This window comes from Myodes glareolus, chromosome 15 (genome assembly GCF_982192425.1).
Source record: "Myodes glareolus chromosome 15, mMyoGla1.1, whole genome shotgun sequence".
NCBI classification, from domain to species: domain Eukaryota; kingdom Metazoa; phylum Chordata; class Mammalia; order Rodentia; family Cricetidae; genus Myodes; species Myodes glareolus.
In genome coordinates this window covers 73,623,428-73,644,575 of record NC_142040.1, presented here as the reverse complement: position 1 = coordinate 73,644,575, position 21,148 = coordinate 73,623,428, and the positions used below count along the sequence as shown (strand labels likewise).

Here is a 21,148-nt window from a genome sequence, read left to right as displayed (position 1 = left end):
AAGACAACGATGTGAGTGAGAGAATGGGAAGTGTGGGGGGCAGCAGCGGTAGAGGGAGGGAAATGGACAAAGCGGGAGTGAGAACATGCTAAATGCACTATATCCATATATGAATTTGTCAAAGAACAAACTCAATAAAAGTTAAAAATAATCCTGTAGCATGAATTTTAATTGGTCTTAATAATAAAAACCCAGAGTCAGATATCAGGGTAAATGCTGAAAGATCAGAGACGTAAAGGGACCATCTACTAGAAAGACTTCTTACCTCCACCGAATCCTCAGACCAAATAGGGCAGATTCCGTCTCTACAAATTCTCAGACTGAATGTGCCGAGATCCTGTCTCCACCTCCCAATTGCTGGGATCAGAGGTGTGAGCCACTACCACCTGGCTCTGTTCCTCTTTTAGATTGGTTCAATCTTGTGTTCAAGGGTGGCCTTGAACTCCTGGTCTTCCAGGTTCCTCCTCCTAAGTGCTGGGATTAAAGGTGTGTGACCACTGCGTGGCTGCTATGTTAACTAGTTAACTATTAGCAAGCTTGTCCTCTGGTCTTCAGGTAAGCTTTGTTTGTTAGAGCACAAACAAGATATCACCACATAATCCCAAGACCGGCTGGCTAATAACCCATAAGTAGACTTTCCTACAGGTTTCTTGGCCAGGGTAGCCAGGAAATGCTTCAAAAATGTATATGACTTTTTCAGTATTTGGGCTTTGAGATGGACAGGTGACAAGACAATCCATGGGGCAGAGAACCCAGAGAGAGGAAGGAGAAGAAACAGAGGTGTAGTTTAGCATTAGGCTTCCCCTTGCTGTGCAGTCTCACATCCATCTATACTGTTTCCTCACCTTCTCATGACATCAGCTTCATGTATTCTTGTAGCATAATTAATAAAAACCTGGAGACAGAAATTGGGGTTCAACCTGAAGGTCAGAAAAACAAAACAGCCAGCCACTGGCTCTTACTTTTACCTCAGTTCGAAATGGTGATCCTGCCTCCAGGAATCTTAGAATGAAACTATGTTTGAGAGCTGTCTCCTCCCATTTTATAATCCTCTCTAGGGCTGGGATTAAGGGCGTACACCACTACAGCCCAGTTTCTGTGGCAAACTAGTGTGGCTACTGGGGTTAAAGGTGTGTGTCACCACTGCCTGGTCTGTAAACCTGGTCAGTGTGGCTGTTTTACCTTCTGAGCTTCAGGCAATCTTTATTTATTAAAATACAAATGAAATGCCACTACGTGGTCTCACAAGTTTCCTTCTCCCCACAATACTCATTGATTTTTTTGAAATTCGTTGTGGAAACCAATGGCTGTTTCACACACTTCAGACACAAAACTACTGACCTTGCCATATTTAGACAAAAACATGGCAACTTAGCCTCATATAGAATGTCCAAATGAAATGCAGTCAATTTAGCTACAGGGCTCCTTGAGGGTGACATTTCCTGGCCTAGAAGGGACAGTGAGTGGTGGGCTGGGTGTGGCAACTGTCCAGGAAGCCATCCCACCTCGGTGCATATCCTAGTGTCCTCCTCTTCCCACGGACAACAGTGGAGAAACACAAGATGCATCATGTTGGTTTTTATCACCCCAGAGCTGGTATCCATCAACAAATAATTCCATGATGGCAACGTTCAACCTCTCAAAGGCATGATGACATACATCATGACATACATGATGGCCTACATGAAAACCTGCATGCTGACATGCATGATGGCATACAACTGAAGCTGTACCCAGAGGCTCCATTAATTAAGGGCCAACTGTGAATCAGAAAGTCTCAAGTCTGACCCATTCTGTTTTTCATGTCATCATAGCTTCGTGTCTTAATAACTTCAGAAAACTTTCTAAGCTATGGGCCTGTGTGTGTCACCCAGGGAATGTAGAGGACCGCAACCACATACTCCATTACAAGATGGCGCTGGCATCCGGTTTCACCACCAGGTGAACAAGGTAACGCACCCGTGCTTGGTAACTTTCCACTGCTGCGTCCCCGCCTACTCCCGAGGCATCATCTGGGATAATAGGCAGCGGACCAATCCAAGGGTGACACGTCCGAAGCAAGGACTGTTTCCTATATAAGGGATGGGTTCCCTCATTTAGGAGTCTCCGCCATGTAAGCTTATGCTCTCTCTCTCAAGATGCATTAAAGCTTTTCTGCAGGAGGAGCCTAGTGTCCCGCGTGGTTCTTGCGGGCGAGACGGTAGCGTGGGATATCTGGTGCTGAAATTCCGAGAAGCCGGGGGACCCTGACCACTGCTCGCACCACTGGAGACCCCTTGGATACAAGGAGGATTCAGAACTGCAGGTCTGCATGCTCAGAGAGGTATGACTATTCCTGGATTTTTCGGTTTTGGGCCTGACTTGTTTCCTCATTGGGAAGGTTTCGTAGAGGCCTTGGTACTTCTTTTAGCAGTTTTCTTATTTTTCACCAGAAATTGCTTAAAAGATGAATCCTGCCAGGCGGTTGTTGCAAAAGCGGAGGAAGTACAGGATAGCATATCAGAAACTGAGTGCAGTGAGAGGTTAGGCACGTGCACAAGAAAAGGAAATAAGGAAAAAGGACCCCCCGGTGGTTCTAAGAAAATAAAAATGGGGGAGAAGATGAAGATTGACCTACAAGGTCAAAAGCTTTCTGATACCAACAACAAGAAAAAAGGAAAGAACAGTAGTTTATATCCTCTGCAGGGGCTCGAAGCTCTGCAAATTGAAAGTGACCATGAAAGTGAGCATGAAAGTTCTGGCTCAGGAGACGAGGTAGAAGAACCAGATACAGAGGAGGAGGCAGAATTAGCCAGTGGCAGGGCCATGAGGTCATCACAAACGGCCCATCCGCCTCCTTATGAGCCGCGCCCTCCCCCAACTGCCCCTTCAGCGCCTCCTTATGAGGAACACCCTGGGCCAAAGACCTTTTCATTTATCCCTGACAAGGTTAAGAGAAAGTTGCACTTGGCCTTCCCCGTTTACGAAGGGGAAAACGGGCAGGTGCATGCGCCCGTGGAGTACAACCAAATAAAAGAGTTAGCAGAGTCAGTCAGAAAGTATGGAGTGACTGCTAATTTTGCCTTAGCCCAGTTGGACAGATTGGCCTCGACTGCCATGACTCCGGCGGACTGGGAGACAGTTGCAAAAGTGTCGCTCGTCAGCATGGGTCAATATTTGGAGTGGAAAGCCCTGTGACATGAGGCAGTCCAGGAACAGGCCAGAGCTAATGCTCAGGCCTTAACTCCAGAACAACAACAATGGACCTTTGACCTCCTGACCGGGTGAGGGCACTTCGCCGCTGCCCAGACAAACTATCCTTATGGCGCCTACCGCCAGGTAGCCAATACAGCTATAAGAGCATGGAAAGCCTTGTCAAAAAAGGGAGAAGGGAGCACTCCGCGCACCAAGATTATACAAGGGACTCAGGAGCCTTTTTCAGATTTCGTGGCAAGAATGGCTGAGGCAGCAGGACGCATTTTTGGCGATACTGATATGGCCACGCCACTCATTGAGCAGCTCATTTTTGAGCAAGTAGCCCCTAGGAAAAATAAAGGGCTACAGGACTGGCTCAGAGTCTGCAGGGTCTGTAGAGAACTAGGAGGACCCCTGACGAATGCAGGTTTGGCTACAGCCATCATGCAGTCACAAAAAACGCCCTTTTAAAGGGCCAGACAAAAGAGTTTGATTTAAATGTGGGAAGCCAGGACATTTAAAATAGGATTGTAGGTCATCAGAAAAGGAGAGAGCGCCTCCCACCCTTTGCTCACGCTGTGGTAAAGGTTATCATAGGGCTGAGCTCTGCCGCTCCGTTAGGGATGTCCATGGCAAGATCCTCCCACCATTAGGAAACCCACAGACTGATGATCCAAAAAACAGGATGATGGGCCCTCGGTCCCAGGGCCCCCAAAAATATGGGAACAAGTTCGTCAGGGCAGCAACCGAGGGACCCTCGGAGGCAGAACAAGAATGGACTTGTGTGCCTCCACTGACTTCCTATTGATGCCCCAAATGGGGGTACAGCCCGTCCCTGTGCAGCTGCCTGAGCCCCTACCCCCTGGAAGCATGGGCCTGCTTTTAGGGCGTGGCTCGCTTACCCTACAGGGACTGATTGTCCACCCAGGCCTTGTTGATAGTCAGCACACTGCTGAAATACAAGCCCTATGCTCTTGCCCTAGTGGAGTTTTTTCCATCAGTAAAGGAGACAGGATAGCTCAATTACTGCTTCTCCCGGCAGACATCCACCAGAGGCCGGAGAATAAATTAATGGGGTCAACAGGACAGAATTCGGCCTACTTGGTTGTTAGCCTTCAGGATCGACCCAAACTGCCCCTTTGGGTCAATGGTAAATGCTTCGAGGGCATTTTGGACACTGGTGCGGACAAAAGTATTATCTCACCATGCTGGTGGCCACAGTCCTGGCCCATTACCGAGTCGTCTCATGCCCTACAGGGCTTGGGCTACAGTGCAAACCCCACCATTAGCTCCACCAGATTAACCTGGGAAACAGATGAAGGGCAGTCAGGATATTTTATACCATATGTCCTCCCCCTGCCAGTCAACTTATGGGGAAGAGACGTGATGCAGGGTATGGGATTGACCTTATCTAATGCATATTCATCTCAGGCCCAAAATATAATGATAAGAATGGGCCATAGGCCAGGAAAGGGCTTGAGTCGCTCCAAGCAAGGAATACGGGAGCCAATAAATCCTAAACCTAATATCAACAAACAGAGTCTGGGTTTTTCCTAGGCGCCACTGGGGCAGCACGGTCCATACCATGGAAAACAGAGACCCTAGTATGGGTTTCCCAGTGGCCACTTACCTCTGAAAAACTGGAAGCAGTGAATCAGCTAGTTAATGAGCAATTGGTTCTGGGACACATAGAACCATCCACCTCTCCGTGGAATACACCCATTTTTGTCATTAGAAAGAAATCAGGAAGATGGCGTTTGCTGCATGACTTGAGAGCCATTAATGAACAAATGCACCTCTTTGGGCCTGTGCAGTGAGGACTCCCAGTGCTTTCAGCTTTGCCCAAAAATTGGAGTCTGGTAATAATAGATATTAAGGATTTTTTTTCTATTCCATTGCATCCTGCTGATAGGCCTCGCTTTGCTTTTACTGTTCCTTCAATTAATCATATAGAGCCTGATAAACGCTTTCAATGGAAAACTTTGCCTCAGGGTATGGCCAATAGTCCAACAATCTGCCAGATGTTTGTGCAGGAGGCTCTTAAACTGTTTCATGAACATTTTCCACGTTTGCTTGTGGTTCATTACATGGATGATGTACTCATGTGTCATGAGGACTTACAGGTCCTAAAGGAAGCCTACCCGTTGCTCATTAAAAGTTTACAGCTATGGGGTCTTCAAATAGCCGCTGAAAAGGTCCAGATTGCAGATACTGGCCAATTTTTAGGTTCTATTGTTCTCCCTGAAAAGATCCTACCTCAAAAAATAAAAATTTATAGGGACGATTTGCAAACGTTAAATGATTTCCAAAAGTTGTTAGGAGATATTAATTGGCTGTGACCATTTTTAAAAATCCCCTCCACTGATTTGAAGCCATTGTTTGATATCTTGGAAGGGGATACTCATATTACCTCCCCTCGGGCCTTGATGCCGGCAGCAGAAGCAGCCTTATTACTAGTGGAAGAATCCATTAAGGAGGCACAGCTGTGCCATATTGATGAAACTCAACCATTTGTTCTATGTGTGTTTAAAACAAGAAAGCTACCCACTGCTGTGTTATGGCAGGATGGACCGTTACTGTGGATCGATCTGCATGCTTCTCCTAACAAAAGTATTGATTGGTATCCAGCCGCTATAGCTCAAATTGCCCTTAAAGGCCTTAAAATGTCTGCTAGTCATTTTGGTAAGCATCCAGCGGTTATGATAGCTCCCTATACCTCCTTTCAGATACAAACTTTGGCCGCCGCCTCTGACGATTGGGCCATTTTGGTTACCACCTTTTCAGAAAAAATTGATAATCATTATCCCAAACACCCTCTGCTGCAGTTCACTGCATGTCATCCCATTGTGTTTCCCGAGTTACGTCTTCTGTCCCGCTAAAAGACGGGATGATGGTATATACAGATGGCTCCAAATATGGTGTGGGAGCCTATGTTGTGGGTTCTAAAATATATACAAAGAACTTTTCTGCCACCTCACCCCAGGTGGTGGAATGTATGGTGGTTTTAGAGGTTCTTCAAAGATTTCATTGTCCCCTTAATATTGTTTCTGATTCTGCCTATGTGGTTAACGCTGTTAAATTATTAGAGGCCGCTGGAATTATAAAACCTACTAGTACAGTGGCAGCTCTTTTCCAGAGGATACAGGACTGTTTACTAAATAGGAGAGCTCCATTTTTTAACACACACATAAGAGCACATTCGGGGCTCCCAGGCCCCATGAGCTTGGGTAATGACCTGGCTGATCACGCTACGCAGCTTGCTGCAGTAGCTCTTGCCTCCCCATTGCAGACCGCTAAAACCTTTCATGATAATTTTCATGTTACAGCTGAAACCCTGCACAAACGTTTTTCACTTACCAGAAAAGAGGCTCACAGTATTGTAACCCAATGTCACAATTGTTGCCAGTTTCTCCCTATCAGACACACTGGCGTGAACCCCAGAGGGATTACGCCTTTTCAAATATGGCAGATGGACGTCACTCATATCACTGCCTTTGGAAAACTTCAGTATGTGCATGTGTCAATTGACACATGCTCTGGCGTTATTCATGCCACACCACTTACAGGAGAAAAAAACCTCTTATGTCATTCAACATTGCCTTGAGGCATGGAGTGCTTAGGGCAAGCCCACATCTTTAAAAACGGATAATGGGCCTGCCTATACTTCTCAAAAGTTTAAACAATTTTGTGCACAGATGCAGGTCACACACATTACAGGCCTGCCTTATAACCCCCAGGGGCAAGGTATTGTAGAGCGAGCACATCACACACTCAAATCTTATCTACTTAAACAAAAAGGGGGGATTTTAAAGGAGCTGCCCCCGATGCCAAGAGTGGCTATTGCCATGGCTCTGTTCACTATAAATTTTTTGAATCTGGATGATAATGGCCAGAATGCTGCAACACGACATTGTTCGGATCCGCAGCGGCCCAAGGATTTGGTTAAATGGAAAGATGTGCTTTCTAATGAATGGAAAGGCCCGGATCCCATTCTATTGAGATCCAGGGGAGCTGTTTGTGTGTTCCCACAGGATCAGAAAAACCCATTCTGGGTGCCAGAGAGACTGACCCGAACGGTGAAAAGTGACCCACAACATGCGGACTCGCCTGAAGATTTGGCTTCTGTTCCTCCTACCATTTTGCGGATGGATGACAACGGTTGTTATGGAGCAGTGATAGGGGATACTCTCAGCCTTCCCGAAGCCAACACCAGTCAGCCGTAGAGTGGCGGTGTTTCCTCGGTTTTTTACAACCAATAAGACTCTCGGGCTCCCCTACCTTCCTAGAGATGATTTATAAGCTTGGCCGTAGGATTCCAGTCCTGGGTCGTGCCCTTCATCTCCTACTTCAAAGAATGGGTGGGGTGGGAATGTTTGGAGCAGCCCTATGCTGTGGAATAGTGTTTCTCCTCTGGATGGTCTGCTGACTCAAATCCCAAAGTCGTAGGAACAAAGTGGTTATTGCACCAGCGCTGGCTGCCCTGGAGCAGGGAGCCTCTGCTTATGTGTGGTTATCTAAGCTGAAGCAGTAAGGTTTATGCCAACCAGCTCCTGCAGCCCTAGGACAGTGGTCCATGGCACAGGGTAGAGTGCTTGGCTTAGCTAGCCCTGAAGGTTGTCGAGCTGAAGAGCATCGCACAGAGAATGGCCCTCTCTGAGAGATATGTCGCCCTGCATAAGGGTTTCCTGCCGCATATTCCCTTTCCCAGAAAAATGGCAGAGGGCAGGCTGGATAAGTTCCAGGTGTCATGAACCTAGGGGCAGATTCCGTGCAAGCCCATTATAATGTTTCCACTTGGGAAGTGCGACCTCTATCTTTGCCTTCTGAGGGAGTTGCCTTTCTGCAAAGAAGTAAAAAAAGGGGGAGATGTATTGGAACGCAACCACATACTCCATTACAAGATGGCGCTGGCATCCGGTTTCACCACCAGGTGAACAAGGTAACACACCCGTGCTTGGTAACTTTCCACTGCTGCGTCCCCGCCTACTCCTGAGGCATCATCTGGGATAATAGGCAGCGGACCAACCCAAGGGTGACTTGTCCGAAGCAAGGACTGTTTCCTATATAAGGGATGGGTTCCCTCATTTAGGAGTCTCCGCCATGTAAGCTTATGCTCTCTCTCTCTCAAGACGCATTAAAGCTTTTCTGCAGGAGGATCCTAGTGTCCTGCGTGGTTCTTGCGGGCAAGACGATAGCGTGGGACAAGGGAACAGTGAAGAGCTGTGAGTATGGTGCAGAAAAGACAAATATAAGTGTCGACAAACTAATGACAGTTTGCCTCTAGAGAAACACAGTTGATTTTTAATCTATGGGTGATGTTTATGACTTTTAGATATTCTAGGTTCTCTGAGCCTCTCCCAAGTCAAGCTGTAAAGCTAGATGCGTCCTTCTAGAAAGAATCATTGCAGTCAGTTAGTGTCCAAGGATCATGTGCTGAGTGTAGGGTCTCTAAGCCACTGAAGGTCAGGTGAGGGAATTACAGTGAGAAGAGAGTGCTCACTGGAATCACTTACTGTTGGTTAGCACAGCTGTTACACCGTAAGACCAATTGCTTGGTCTTTCAACCATCACACAGCTATCAAGTTAAGCACACCCTATGATGCCAGAAGTAAGAGATGTATTCCATGTGTGATTGAAGTGCATGTTACCAAACACATGTGTATACACCCAAAGTATCATTCTTGGCAAAGAATATTGAATGAATGAATTTTTAAAATGTCCATACATTTGGCCATATAAAGAGACTCTTGGTGTCACTGAGGAGGATGGCGACTGGCTGTGGCCTTCAGAGTCAGCAGCTACCGAAGGTCCATGTGGAGCACATTCTTCCACGCTGTCTCTAGCTTGCTCTCCTGGGGAAAGCGCCAGCGAGGAATGAGCTTCACACCGCATGCATGTGTATGTGGTTTGAAAGTGTTTTTATTCGACAGAAGATGAGAATAAGGTGGAAAAGAAAAACATTGGATCAAAAATGAGGAGAATCCTTTGGGCTGAAGACTTACTACCTTCCTGCCTCTCTCTTTCTCCTGTACGTGGGCAGCAACTGCTACGCTCAGCTGGACTTTGTCTCCTCTTTATTGAGGAAACTTCACGCCTGAAACCTCAAACCAGTGGCACACGGCTTCCCACTGGAGCCCCACCTGCTGAGATCCAGGCGCAGATGCTGTGAGGTTGAGATCGAGGCATACATGGCTTCACTCCGTGCATTGTCCTGGCTTCACAGAATCAGTTCCCTATGCAAGTTCATGCTCACTGTGTTGATACTGCTTCAGAATGTTTTGGTGTGTGTGTGTGTGTGTGTGTGTGTGTGTGTGTGTGTGTGTGTGTGTGTATGAGTGGGTTATATGCATGTGTCTATTCACAAACTCACACATATCTCACGTGGTTCAGCTTTAGCTGAGCAGATTTTTCCACTGTCACGCCACTGTCACGCTTCTTTCGCAGACAGCAGAACTTGCCAGAGATGGGGCGACAACTCGCTTGTTGATGGAGATGCCTTCAACACAATGCCCTGAGTTTGGTTTACACACACACACACACACACACACCACCACCACCACCACCACCACCACCGCCACCACTACCACCAACAAACCATAAACTTGAGCATGGTGTCACATGCTTGTAACTCTATTGTTAAGGAAACAGAAAGGAACACACCCATGACGCTCCTTGGCCAGCCAATCTAGTGAAATTGGCCAGTGAACCTGTTTCAAAAACCAAAGTGTGTGGGTACCTAGGCTGTCTTCTGGCCTCCAAATACACTCACAGGAAACCATGCCAGTTCATACACATGTTCACCCACATTTACATCATATAGGCACATGTATGCACACATTAAAACACATTAATGTGCACACACATACAAATGTATACAGACATATATACATGTCTATTCACACCAGAAAGAGGAAGAGGGGGAAGAAGAAGGAAGTACCACTCAACACTGCTATTTAAACGGTTTCAGACCTGGCATGGCAGCTTGTTCCTGCAGTCCCATCAACTGGGAGGTTGAAGCTGCCTGCCAGCCTGGTCATTATAGCAACACCTTATCTCAAAAGATTATAAATATACTTACAAATTAGGTTATAAGTTAAAATATGTACAAAACCCATAGTTATGTAAATGAGCATAATTTTATCAGAACATGCAATAATATACACTAGACAGATGATCAACCACAGATCTAAATTTAAAGTAAGAAAATATTTCTACATCACTACATTCGATAATAATGGTGATTATATTTTAAAGGGATGTATTTAATTAATCTTCATAATTTGGTATCTAGGTAACAATAATTATTATCAATAATGGTGCTGACCTGAATTAATTCTGTGACTTGAAAATGAAAGCAAGGCTTCCTGAAAGCAGCGCTTGTGTTGTGGTGGGGAAGTTAGACAACACAGAAAACTGGTTCCTAGGACAAGTAAGCTTTGTTGTATATTTTAACTAAAAAACTGCATTTGTTTATTTTTCTGTGTGTGTGTGTGTGTGTGTGTGTGTGTGAGAGAGAGAGAGAGAGAGAGAGAGAGAGAGAGAGAGAGAGAGAGAAACGCCATGTCACATGTGTTCACATGTGTGGAAGTCATAGAATTGCTTGTCTTGGTCAGTTCTCTCCTTCAACCTTGGGAGTTCTGGGCATTGAACTCGGGTTTGTCAGGCTTGGCAGCAAGCGTATCTGCCCACTGAGCAATCTCACCAGCCCATACCTTATCATTCAGAATCTCAAATGTCGTCAAATTAGCTCTAATAGAATAAAATTACTTCAACTTTTTGTACCAACCTAAACAAATAACAGAGTCATGATAGTTTAAAATGTATAAGCACTTATATTTGATCATTTTCTCTGGTCTCATTTGATCCTGCGATCCAGATTGGAAACTTAAGACAGATACTTCATGGTCTCGAAAAGCAGTCTGTGGGATCAGAGGACATTCACGCTAGGCTCCACTTCACAGTGTTACACATGGTAGATCTGAGAAATGGACAGATTCCATGGAAACATGCCAAGGTTGGTTGTCAGGCCATGAGCTAGGCCTGTGACGTTTGCTAAGAATCAGTAGCCCTGAGTCTACTATGCTGTCAGTTGGCAGCTTTGAATTCTGAAGGAAGGATAGTAAGTTTCTTGCCTGACATACAGAATTTTAACAGAAACACAATTGTCAACTGAAAAACATGGCTCCTTTATCATCCTTCTCTTGTAGCTATACTTTCAGATTCCATTCAAGTGTTTTGAAATACTAGACTCAGAGCTCCCCTTGCCCATTCTGTAACTATTCACCAGAGATCATCATCATTCCAAATTCACTAGATAATCACTGCGTTTTCTGTAACTCCCCTTACATTGAGTTGAAATGTATCTCTTCAGTTTCAAGCCTTTGTTTTAGCCTTGTGCCAGCGAAACATCTCCTGTTGGCTTTGTTCACATGCTAGCTCTGTGCTAAGCAGCTGTTCCTAAGTCGCATTACCTGAGCAAAGGACGGGAGCACAACCTTGGAAACATTTCAGACATGTTCTTTAATTTCATTATCAAGTTTTTTTTTCTTCTGGAACCCTGGGAGACGTAAGGACCAACTTTGCTAAGAACAAAAGAGCGTTGATTGTGTTTCACTCACAGCAGTGGCCTTGAGTTTTCAGCGAGTCCTTGTAAAAGAAGGGCACTGCCAAGAGAACAAGGCAGCCCCACCAGCATTTCCCCACATCCCTGGGATGGGTGCCTGGAAGCCCCGAAAGGCCATCTCCATTTCCTTCCTCACCGACTCTGCCAGTGTTACCAGCTTGCTTCAGGCATCTGCTTGGCACATGTTCAGGGCAGTAGTGAGTCCCAGCGGACATCACCACTGTAGGGACTTCTGTTCTGCTGTGACCGGTCTGAAGGTGGGCTGTTGCCCTGCTCACCAGAGGGGAGTTCTGCTGCTGGAAGGTGAGAGTTCTCACACTTGATAGAGGAAAGAATGTTCCAGAAGCAATGTCCCTTTATCCTTGGTCTCTTCTCATTCAGACTCCTATCCCATAGGTGTAGGAGGGTTCAGCAACAGTAGTTAAATTTGGGTTAATAGCTGCAAGTCCAGAGAATACTTGTCTGGATGGGGAGATGCTCCTGGGACCTAATGAGCTACCCACCTCCTCCAGACCTTCTCCCTAGCACGGTGATCACCGGATTATTGAGTTGCTGATTGTCAGGAATGTTGTGGAATATTACTTTAACTAGGAAAAGATGTTTTACATTCCTTATGCTGCATTTGTTAACATGTAAGAATGTGTGTTTAATTATGTAAAGATGTGTTACATTCCTTATGCTGCATTTGTTTAATGATGTAAGGATGTATGCTTAATTATGTAAAGGTGTGTTACGTTTGTTTCGCCTTTCCTGCCTAGGGCACCTGATTGGTCTAATAAAGAACTAAATGGCCAATAGTTAGGCAGAGAAAGGATCAGTGGGGCTGGTAAACAGAGAGAATAAGCAGGAGGAGAAATCTAGGTGAGAGAGAGAGAGGAGAAAAAGGAAGAAAGAAAGGGACATGCCTGGGAAGCAGTGAAGTAAGACATATGGAAAAAAAGGTTAAAAAAAAAGTCTGGGACAAAAGGTAACTGAAGAGAAACAGGCTAGTTTAAGAGAACTAGCCGGAAATGAGCATAGGCTAGGCCGAGCACGCATAACTAATAAGCCTCCAGGTCGTGATGCGGGAGTTGTTTGGTAGCCCAAAAAGAAAAAGTCTACCACGCAGGAGCTTTCTTAGTTAAGGCTTAGATATCAGCATGCTTTTAGTGTACTGTAAGGTGGGCCTAGGAACCCAGACCTAAGATGACATTTAATTTCAAGCACGATGAAAAGGCACGCGTGAAAAACAGAAAACAGAGGCCGCAAGCTGGACAGCGAGAAGAAAAAGTGAGAGAGAGGTCGGGGAGAAGGGGATGAAGTGGGAATGTGTGCTCTGATCCCATGATCCCTTGGGAGGAAGTAGATTCTGGGGACGTCCAGTGTGGTAGCCCTAGGATGAAGGGGCGCCAGCATCAGTATAGCGTTTCATGCAAAACCTCACAGAGCATGTGTGGTCCATGACACCAACACAGCCATGTTGGGCAGGAGAGCAAGAGGAAAGAAGGCTTAGCTGGTGTGCACTGACCTCACCACCAAAAATTTATCATTAACAGCATCCCAAATTCCCCTCAGGCCCCTGAATTCCAGAAGCCCTAAGACAGCTGAGGTGAGAGTTTGCCACTTTGTTCGGGTCAAGTAGAGAGTCCCAGAAGCCCAGCCTGAGGTCTGTGGGGACCCCCAGAAGTTGTGTTAGTCGGGACTGGACCCTGACTAGCTTGACCACACGATGACCACTCCGTCAGCAGATGATGACCAGAGTAGGTACATCCCAGAGGAGATTAGTAGGGTGAGCGGTTCTGACAGTGAGGGTGTGTGTGGGGGATGATGGGATCCCTTTCTTGTCCCTTCTAACTAACAATTGGGTGATGCTTGTGAAAGTTAGGCAAATCCTGAAACTAACTGGGGCTCCTGCCTGTGAGTGACAGCTTGGGTGGTTACAAAGGGAGTTGCTTGGCTCAGAATCAGGTTGAAATGTTTATACTGGACAGACCTTTCACCTTCTGACCCAGGAAAGACAGACTTCATGAAAAGCTCAAAATATTTATGGGGACACCAAGATGTCTGAGTGGCCGTCCTGGGATCCACTGTGAGATGGAGAAGCCCAGTTACCAAGAGAAGTTTTTCTAAAAGGCTCCATTGGGCAAAGCACGCATGGGGGCCCTGGCTTCTGGTCTTCGAGGCTTACCCTATGATGTCACTCCATAGAGTAATGCATCACACTAATTTCCCCAAGTAAATAAGCATTCTAAAATCATCAAGTCTAGATTTCATATCTGCCCATTAATTACTTTAAAAATAGCTTATTTTAATTATCTTTGATCCCTATCTCTCAGTAACTATTATTTAATTGAAATTTATATCCCACCTATTTCCAAAATGGCTGGAAGTGCCATTATAATTTAGCTCTGTTTTAGATAGAATAATCAGAGTACTGTCATTAATCTGCTAACCCTTCCTGGGAACAGGAGGGGGTGTCAATCAACCAGTTAGCGAAAAACAGAGATATCTGTTTTTTATTTCCAGATAGCTAAGAGGAAAAAGGGGGACTTGGGGACTTGGACAATTTCCTGTGTATTGTGATACAAATAAAGAAATAATAACAGAAGTAAAATAATATTGTGGTTATCATATAGTCTGGTATGAGACCCCTTCCCAAAGGTCTTACTGAGAATTTATGATCCTGGACCAATGACCAGAAGAATAGAAACAATTGCAATAAACATTCTTTAAGAAGTCAACAGAATGATCAGACATCCCCAGGGTTTATTCATTTAGAAGGAGCCAGATGAAAGGCAGGGTGGGGCAAGAACCCCTGGCCTTGAGTTTGGGTTGCCGTCTTCTGTGCTGAGCCTCTCTGGAGACCATTCAGCCTTTCGACACATTCAGGGGGTTATCTTCCTGTTGCTATCAAGTAAAGGAGTCTTGATCCCTGGCTAAGTACAGAAATTACTTTACATATTCCATTTTAGAGTTCATCTTGTTGCATTCCACACAAACACAGGCTGGGAGACCCCAGCTGTGTGAAGAAGGGACACAGTGCATGCAGGGAGGAAAAACACTCCGATAGTCTAACCCAAAGGAAGGGCTCTGATGGGTGACACGTGAGTCACTGGGCTAATTTGTTCTTTTACACACAGTCTCTGGGGGTGTCTAACACTCCACTCTATGATCATGCACCCTTAGGTTGTCCTGTAATACTTTTCTCAGGGAGTCTGAAGAGCCGGGTGCTGTTTTATTGCGACATGTCAGTGTGGTGACATTTTGTAAAACTTTCATCTGAAATAAGCATAATTGTAGCTCATATTTACAAAGTTACCAAAGTAAATACTACTGTGGCATTTCTTCTCAATGTAAGGAAGTGGTGGAGCACTCACCATACAGGATGCTCTCTGCAAACAGTGCCCAAGGAGCAGGCCTCGGCGCGCTACTGAAACCTGGCATTAAGCGGGTTGTACCACTGTTACGCATCTCACAGCCAAAGGCTAATCTTCTGTATTTCGTTTCAGGTACTTCACTCATTATCATCCTGACTCATTTTCTTTCTTTCTTTCTTTCTTTTTTTAATCTATCAGGTTTTTTTTCCAGATAAGCCCTCCACTTGTTGGCTCCTGGGAAGAATTCATTTAGAAGTAAGGGCCTCAGTGGGGAGACAGGCCTTTTACCGTGTGTTACTTAGTAATCTGTAATGCAATAATAAGTGTCTAGGTTTAGATGGTCTTTTTATGTTTTTATCCTGCTGAGCATGAAAATGTCTTCAGCGTTCCCCAGTAACATTGTAAACACTGTGTGTCTAGATAGAGGCACATTAACCGTATCTGGCCATTTGGAGCTAACTTAACCAAGGCAGTAGGCCACAGGAACCCAGCGACCTTCTGACCATTGTCCCAGGCACCACCTGTATCAGTTGTGAGAGCTGAGTGAGCTGTCCCTCAGGTGGCCAGTGGGCACATATGCTGGAGAGAGTGGATTCCGTCCTTTTAGGATACTGGGACTAGGTTTTCTTTAACTGGTTTTATACAAAAACTTAAATAGTATAAATCGGTGTGTTCAAATATTCTTTTGGTAGAAACCCAGGGTTGAAATGTCTTTACCCCTATTTGTGTAAATGAGACGATATGATATGATAATCCTAAATACTAGTTATCCATGGCAATGTGTTTGTAAAAACATTCTCATGAAATATGTTCCTTAAGCCTCCCAGCTCCTAAAACATTGTTTGACAATGATGTCTTAGTGTTTCAGAATAAAGCCTGAATCAAGGCACTTAACACTCAGCTACTTGTGTTGAGAAAGGACAGAAAGTAGGGTCAGTGAGAACTCCCCCCCCCCCCACACACACACACAAAACACATACACAGAATGACTTCAAGCAAGGGAAACAGCTGTGAGAAAGAGTGTGAAGTAAGCCTGCAGGCAGAGGCCCGGATGTGGGTCTAGAAGCTGGGATGAAATGGGGCTGATGACGGGGACTGAGTCTTTGCCTCTGCTCTGCATTCCGGGGGGCCTGAATCTAGAGGTACCAAGCAGGAACAGGCAATGGGAGAAGGAAATGCCTGAGACTTGAGAGGAGCCTAGCAAAGTTGGCAAAACCTCGTGGTTTGGGGGATGTGGGCAGCAGTCACAGTAAGAGGTAGAAGCTGGAGTCTAGCTCATCAGTGCTTCAAGTGGCTTGGGCTTAGCATCCATCTTTGAGAGAATTCAGACTGTGGCCAGGTTGAATTTGGAAGGGAAGTGCCTACTTCTTTAGGTCTGAGGAGATGCAAAGGCAGCTATGTTTTGATATTCAGTACACTGGTAAAAGCATCACAAAGGCATACCTGGGCATTTGAAATCTTCCACTTCGTAGCAAATTTTCTTAATTTAAAATCGGAAATCTGCAACTCAGTTTGTATGTATGGGTCATAATGTTGGAAATTGAGTTTTGAAATATCTTGTTTTTGTTAAGAGTGCCAAGAAGAACAAACACAAAACCCAGTAACTTTAGCTAGCTGATTCTGAGCGGTGTTTTTCGTCTGGCCTGTAGGACTCTGGTGTTGGAACTTGCCAGTCAGTGGCAACAAAGGAAGGGTCTTTATGAGTTTGACTTGTTTCTACCCCTGCCTCTTTCCTGTGGAGTTCCTACCCTTCAGCCTCTCACTGGATGCTCCACAAGTCCTCTGAAGACGCACCAGTATCTCTTACAATTGTTTTTCCCATGTTGAGTTACCGGGGACTCACAGTACCAAATGTCATTTTCTTTTGATAAAACTACCTCAAAAGATCATTTCTTTAGATAGTCTCTTTCATGAACACATTTATTGCACTTAAATCCCTTCAGGATCTGGCTTCAGATGTGATCTTACTCTTTGCTGGATTGGTCAGGTGGAATTCATTGCAACAGATATTGAGTCTTCCATGGACATCTTGCCATTTCACAGCAGAAAGCAGGACGAGGTTTGTAAGCACATGGTGAAGGACACTATTTCATGGAGTAGCAACTGCACACATGTCCACCCAGGCCTATAGAACAATTAATAAAAATCCAGAGACAGAAATTGGGGTTCAACCTGAAGGTCAGAGAAGCAAAACAGCCAGCCACTGGCTCTTACCTCTATCTCAGTCTGAAACGGCAATCCTGCCTCCAGGAATCTCAGAATGAGATTGTGTCTGAGAGCTGTCTCCTCCCATCTTATATTCCTCTCTAGTGCTGGGATTAAGGACATGCAACACTACTGCCTGGTTTCTATGGCTAACTAGTGTGGCTACTGGGATTAAAGGTGTGTGTCACCACTGCATGGTCTGTAAGGCTGATCAGTGAGGCTGTTTTACTATTTCATCTCCAGGCAAGCTTTATTTATGAAAATACAAATAAAATATCACAGCACAGGCCCTGTAGGATCTGGCAGAACATAGCCTGATTATAGAGTCCTGTTGCCACTCATTCACTGGGATATCGTTTAAGAAGAAGTAGACTAACTTTTTCCTTCATTCACTCATCTACTCATTTGTCCATCCATCTGTCCATCTGTCTGTCCATCCATCTGTCCATTCATCCATCCGTCGGTCCATCTGCCCATTCATCCATCTGTCCGTCCATCCATCTGTCCATCCATCTGTCCATCCATCTGTCCATCCATCCATCCATCCATCCATCCATCCATCCATCCATCCATCCACTCACTGTGTGTTTTTAAAATTATGATCATAAGGACATTGCATTGGACAGAAGAAACAAAACCCTTCTACCCCTACTGAACTTACAATCTAATGGGGAAAGGCATTGAAACTGAAATAAGACTTCTGTGTGCACAAAGTCGACTTGGCATGCTGCTAATAACATGTCTCTTTCCTAAGAAAAATATCTTAAAGTAAACAGCACTTATTAACAAACAGAGAAACTCAGCACACTCTTAAAATATAGTTTAACTGATATTATCTTTAGTTTTTACATTGGGTATAGAAGAGTTTTCTTCTTGATTTAAAAATGTGGGTTAAAGATATTCATTTACTTAGCAGAGTGTAATAAATTTGTTTGAAAACACATTATAATAAACAAACCAGTTTATTACTTCAAACATAAATTAGCAAAAGCTTGGAGATTTTACATGATTTTTCCAGAGATGCACAGTTAATATCACAGGCAGAACCAAATCCAGTGCTTTAAGGAAGTTATTACCTGAGCACTGATGGGCTATTATCAGACAGTATGAAATAACAGTAGTGGTATGTTTGATTTATTTTCAAACTCAAAAATAAAGCAATAAATCAAACAGTGGGCAGTGGTTTAAAACCATAACCTATGTTATCTGAATGGAACAAGAAATGGAATTGAACAGAAATATCCTTGAACAATGTCATAGCCGTACTTGTCACAGAGAGAATTTCTTGTTTCTCTTCAAATATCATCCTTTAATCTTAGAGTATATCTAGGTTGTCCCCTATCAACTTTAAAGACATTCACGTCTAAGAATTGATGTGAAGGGTTGTGTTCTCTACCACTCCTTGCCAAGGCTCATGTCTTGGTTCTCAGCTGGAGGCAGCACTGGGCTCGTAAGTGTCTACACTTTTAGATGAGTTGTTCATCACTGCGACAAAATACCCAACAGAAGCAACTTCAGAGGAGAGAGTTGGTGCTGGCTCTCAGTTCAAAGGCAGAGTCTATCACGACTGGTGGGCCCTGGTCACACTGCATCGAGTCGGGAAGCAGAGAGATGAGTGGTGATGCTCACTTCAGCTCCAGGTCTCCGCTTTATTCTTCCCAGGACCCCAAGTCAGGAAACGATACTGCCCCCTTCGATGAACTCATCTAGAAAGCCTCTTTCAGTCATGCCTAGAGGTTTGTCTCCAGGGGACTCTGGATCCTAGCAAACTGACAACCAATATTAACTGTCATAGACCCCCTAACTTAGTTGTTGAGTTAATTCATCAGTCCCTTTATCTCCATCCCAACGCTTCCATCTCCATCTCTCCACTTCCACCCACCCACACTTCCACCCACCCCCTATTTCCACCCACCTCCCACTTCCACCTACCTCCCACCTCCATCCACCTCCCATCTCCACCCACCCACACTTCCACCCACCTCCCATCTCCACCCACCTCCCATCTCCACCCACCCACACTTCCACCCACCTCCCATCTCTACCCACCTCCCACCTCCATCCACCTCCCATTTCCACCCACCCACACTTCCACCCACCCCCTATTTCCACCCACCTCCCACCTTATCCACCCCCACTTCTACCCACCTCCCACCTCATCCACCCCACCTCCACCCACCTCCCATCTCCACCCACCCCCACTTCTACCTACCTCCCTCCTCATCCACCCCCACCTCTACCCACCTCCCACCTCCACCCACCCCCCCACCTCCACCCACCTCCCACCTCATCCACCCCCACCTCCACCCACCCCCCACTTCCACCCACCTCCCACCTCATCCACCCCATCTCCATTCACCCCACCTCCGCCCACACCCACCTCCACCCACCTCCCACTTCCACCACCTCCCATCTCCACCCACCCCCACTTCTACCCACCTCCCACCTCCACCCACCTCCCACCTCCACCCACCCCCCCACCTCCAACCACTTCCCACCTCATCCACCCCCACCTCCACCCACCTCCCACCTCATCCACCCCCACCTCCACCCATCTCCCATCTCCACCCACTTCCCACCTCATCCACCCCCATCTCCATTCACCCCCACCTCCACCCACCGCCACCTCCACCCATCTCCCATCTCCACCCACCTCCCACCTCCACCCACCTCCCACTTCCACCACCTCCACCTCCATCCACCCCCATCTCCACCCACCTCCCACTTCCACCCACCCCCACCCACCTTCCATCTCCACCTACCCCCACCTCCCACCTCCACCACCTCCCACCTCCATCCACCCCCACCTCCACCCACCCCCCACCTCTACCCACCTCCCACCTTCATCCACCCCATCTCCACCCACCTCCCACCTCCACCCACCCCCACTTCCACCACCTCCCACCTCCACCCACCCCCACTTATCTGTCATCAAACGAGTTGCCTCACCCTGATCTTGCTATTTGACCACGCACAGAGCCAAGTGTCCATGAGCTGTGATCACGGAAGCCACGCCTCCAAATCCATCTTCCCCTTAAGATGTCTCAGCTATTTTTCGCCCCATAGCAAAGAAAATAGTCTGTTTAAATAAAAATGTAAATGTTAGCCGAGCATACAAAACATGCTTCACGGTGATAGTTAATCTGCTGGTAGACCAGCCTCTCTTTATTATGTATATTTTAGACGTGTATTTGCCAAAGAGAAACATTCATGAGCAGGCAGGGAAGGGCTATGCTCATCTTACCTGTATCCCTGGGTCGGCTGGCACGTGTCCACCTCTGTCCTGGTGAGGCTTCCTGGCCTGTTTTTATTTAATCACTGAGGGCACCGTGGACATTGGGAGGAGCAGGGCAGCACCTTTGTTGACTGAGCTAATCCAACTGAATCTGAACTAGGAAGTAAGAGAAGGGTTACTTAGGTAAAACTCGCTGTGTATAAACCCATCCTGCAGTGTGATGACTAGGTTCTCAGTCAATGAGATGGAGTACACGTTGTGTGAAGTCTGATGGGGGAGGTAAGTAAGGGTGGAGTCTGGGCGGAGAGGACCTTGTTTTCAGCCTGGCAACCCAGAGGTTCCACGTGCAGGAATACACGTGTTGGAGACAGCCTGCTAGAGAGCTGCTTTCTCATTTGCGGGACCAGCAGCAACATGAAAATGCAAGGCGCCTCTTTGAAAATAATTAGGATGATGCTAGCTAGCTAGCAGAACCTTGCATCAAGTACAGGAGTCGGACCCCAGAGAGCCTGGCTGCTACTCCTCCCTAGATAGAAGGCTGCCCTCTAGTGTTGC

General features: G+C 46.1%; 1 long non-coding RNA gene across 1 annotated transcript; it reads right to left on the bottom strand.

Annotated features, from left to right (window-relative positions):
• Window positions 1-18,301: 18,301 nt before the first annotated feature.
• On the bottom strand, window positions 18,302-20,441 carry LOC148119733 (uncharacterized). Its single transcript, XR_015735046.1, has 2 exons — window positions 20,308-20,441; window positions 18,302-19,127 (listed from the first exon to the last, which is right to left on the bottom strand). It is a non-coding gene; the product is annotated as an uncharacterized LOC148119733 (long non-coding RNA).
• Between the last annotated feature and the right edge of the window lie 707 nt (window positions 20,442-21,148).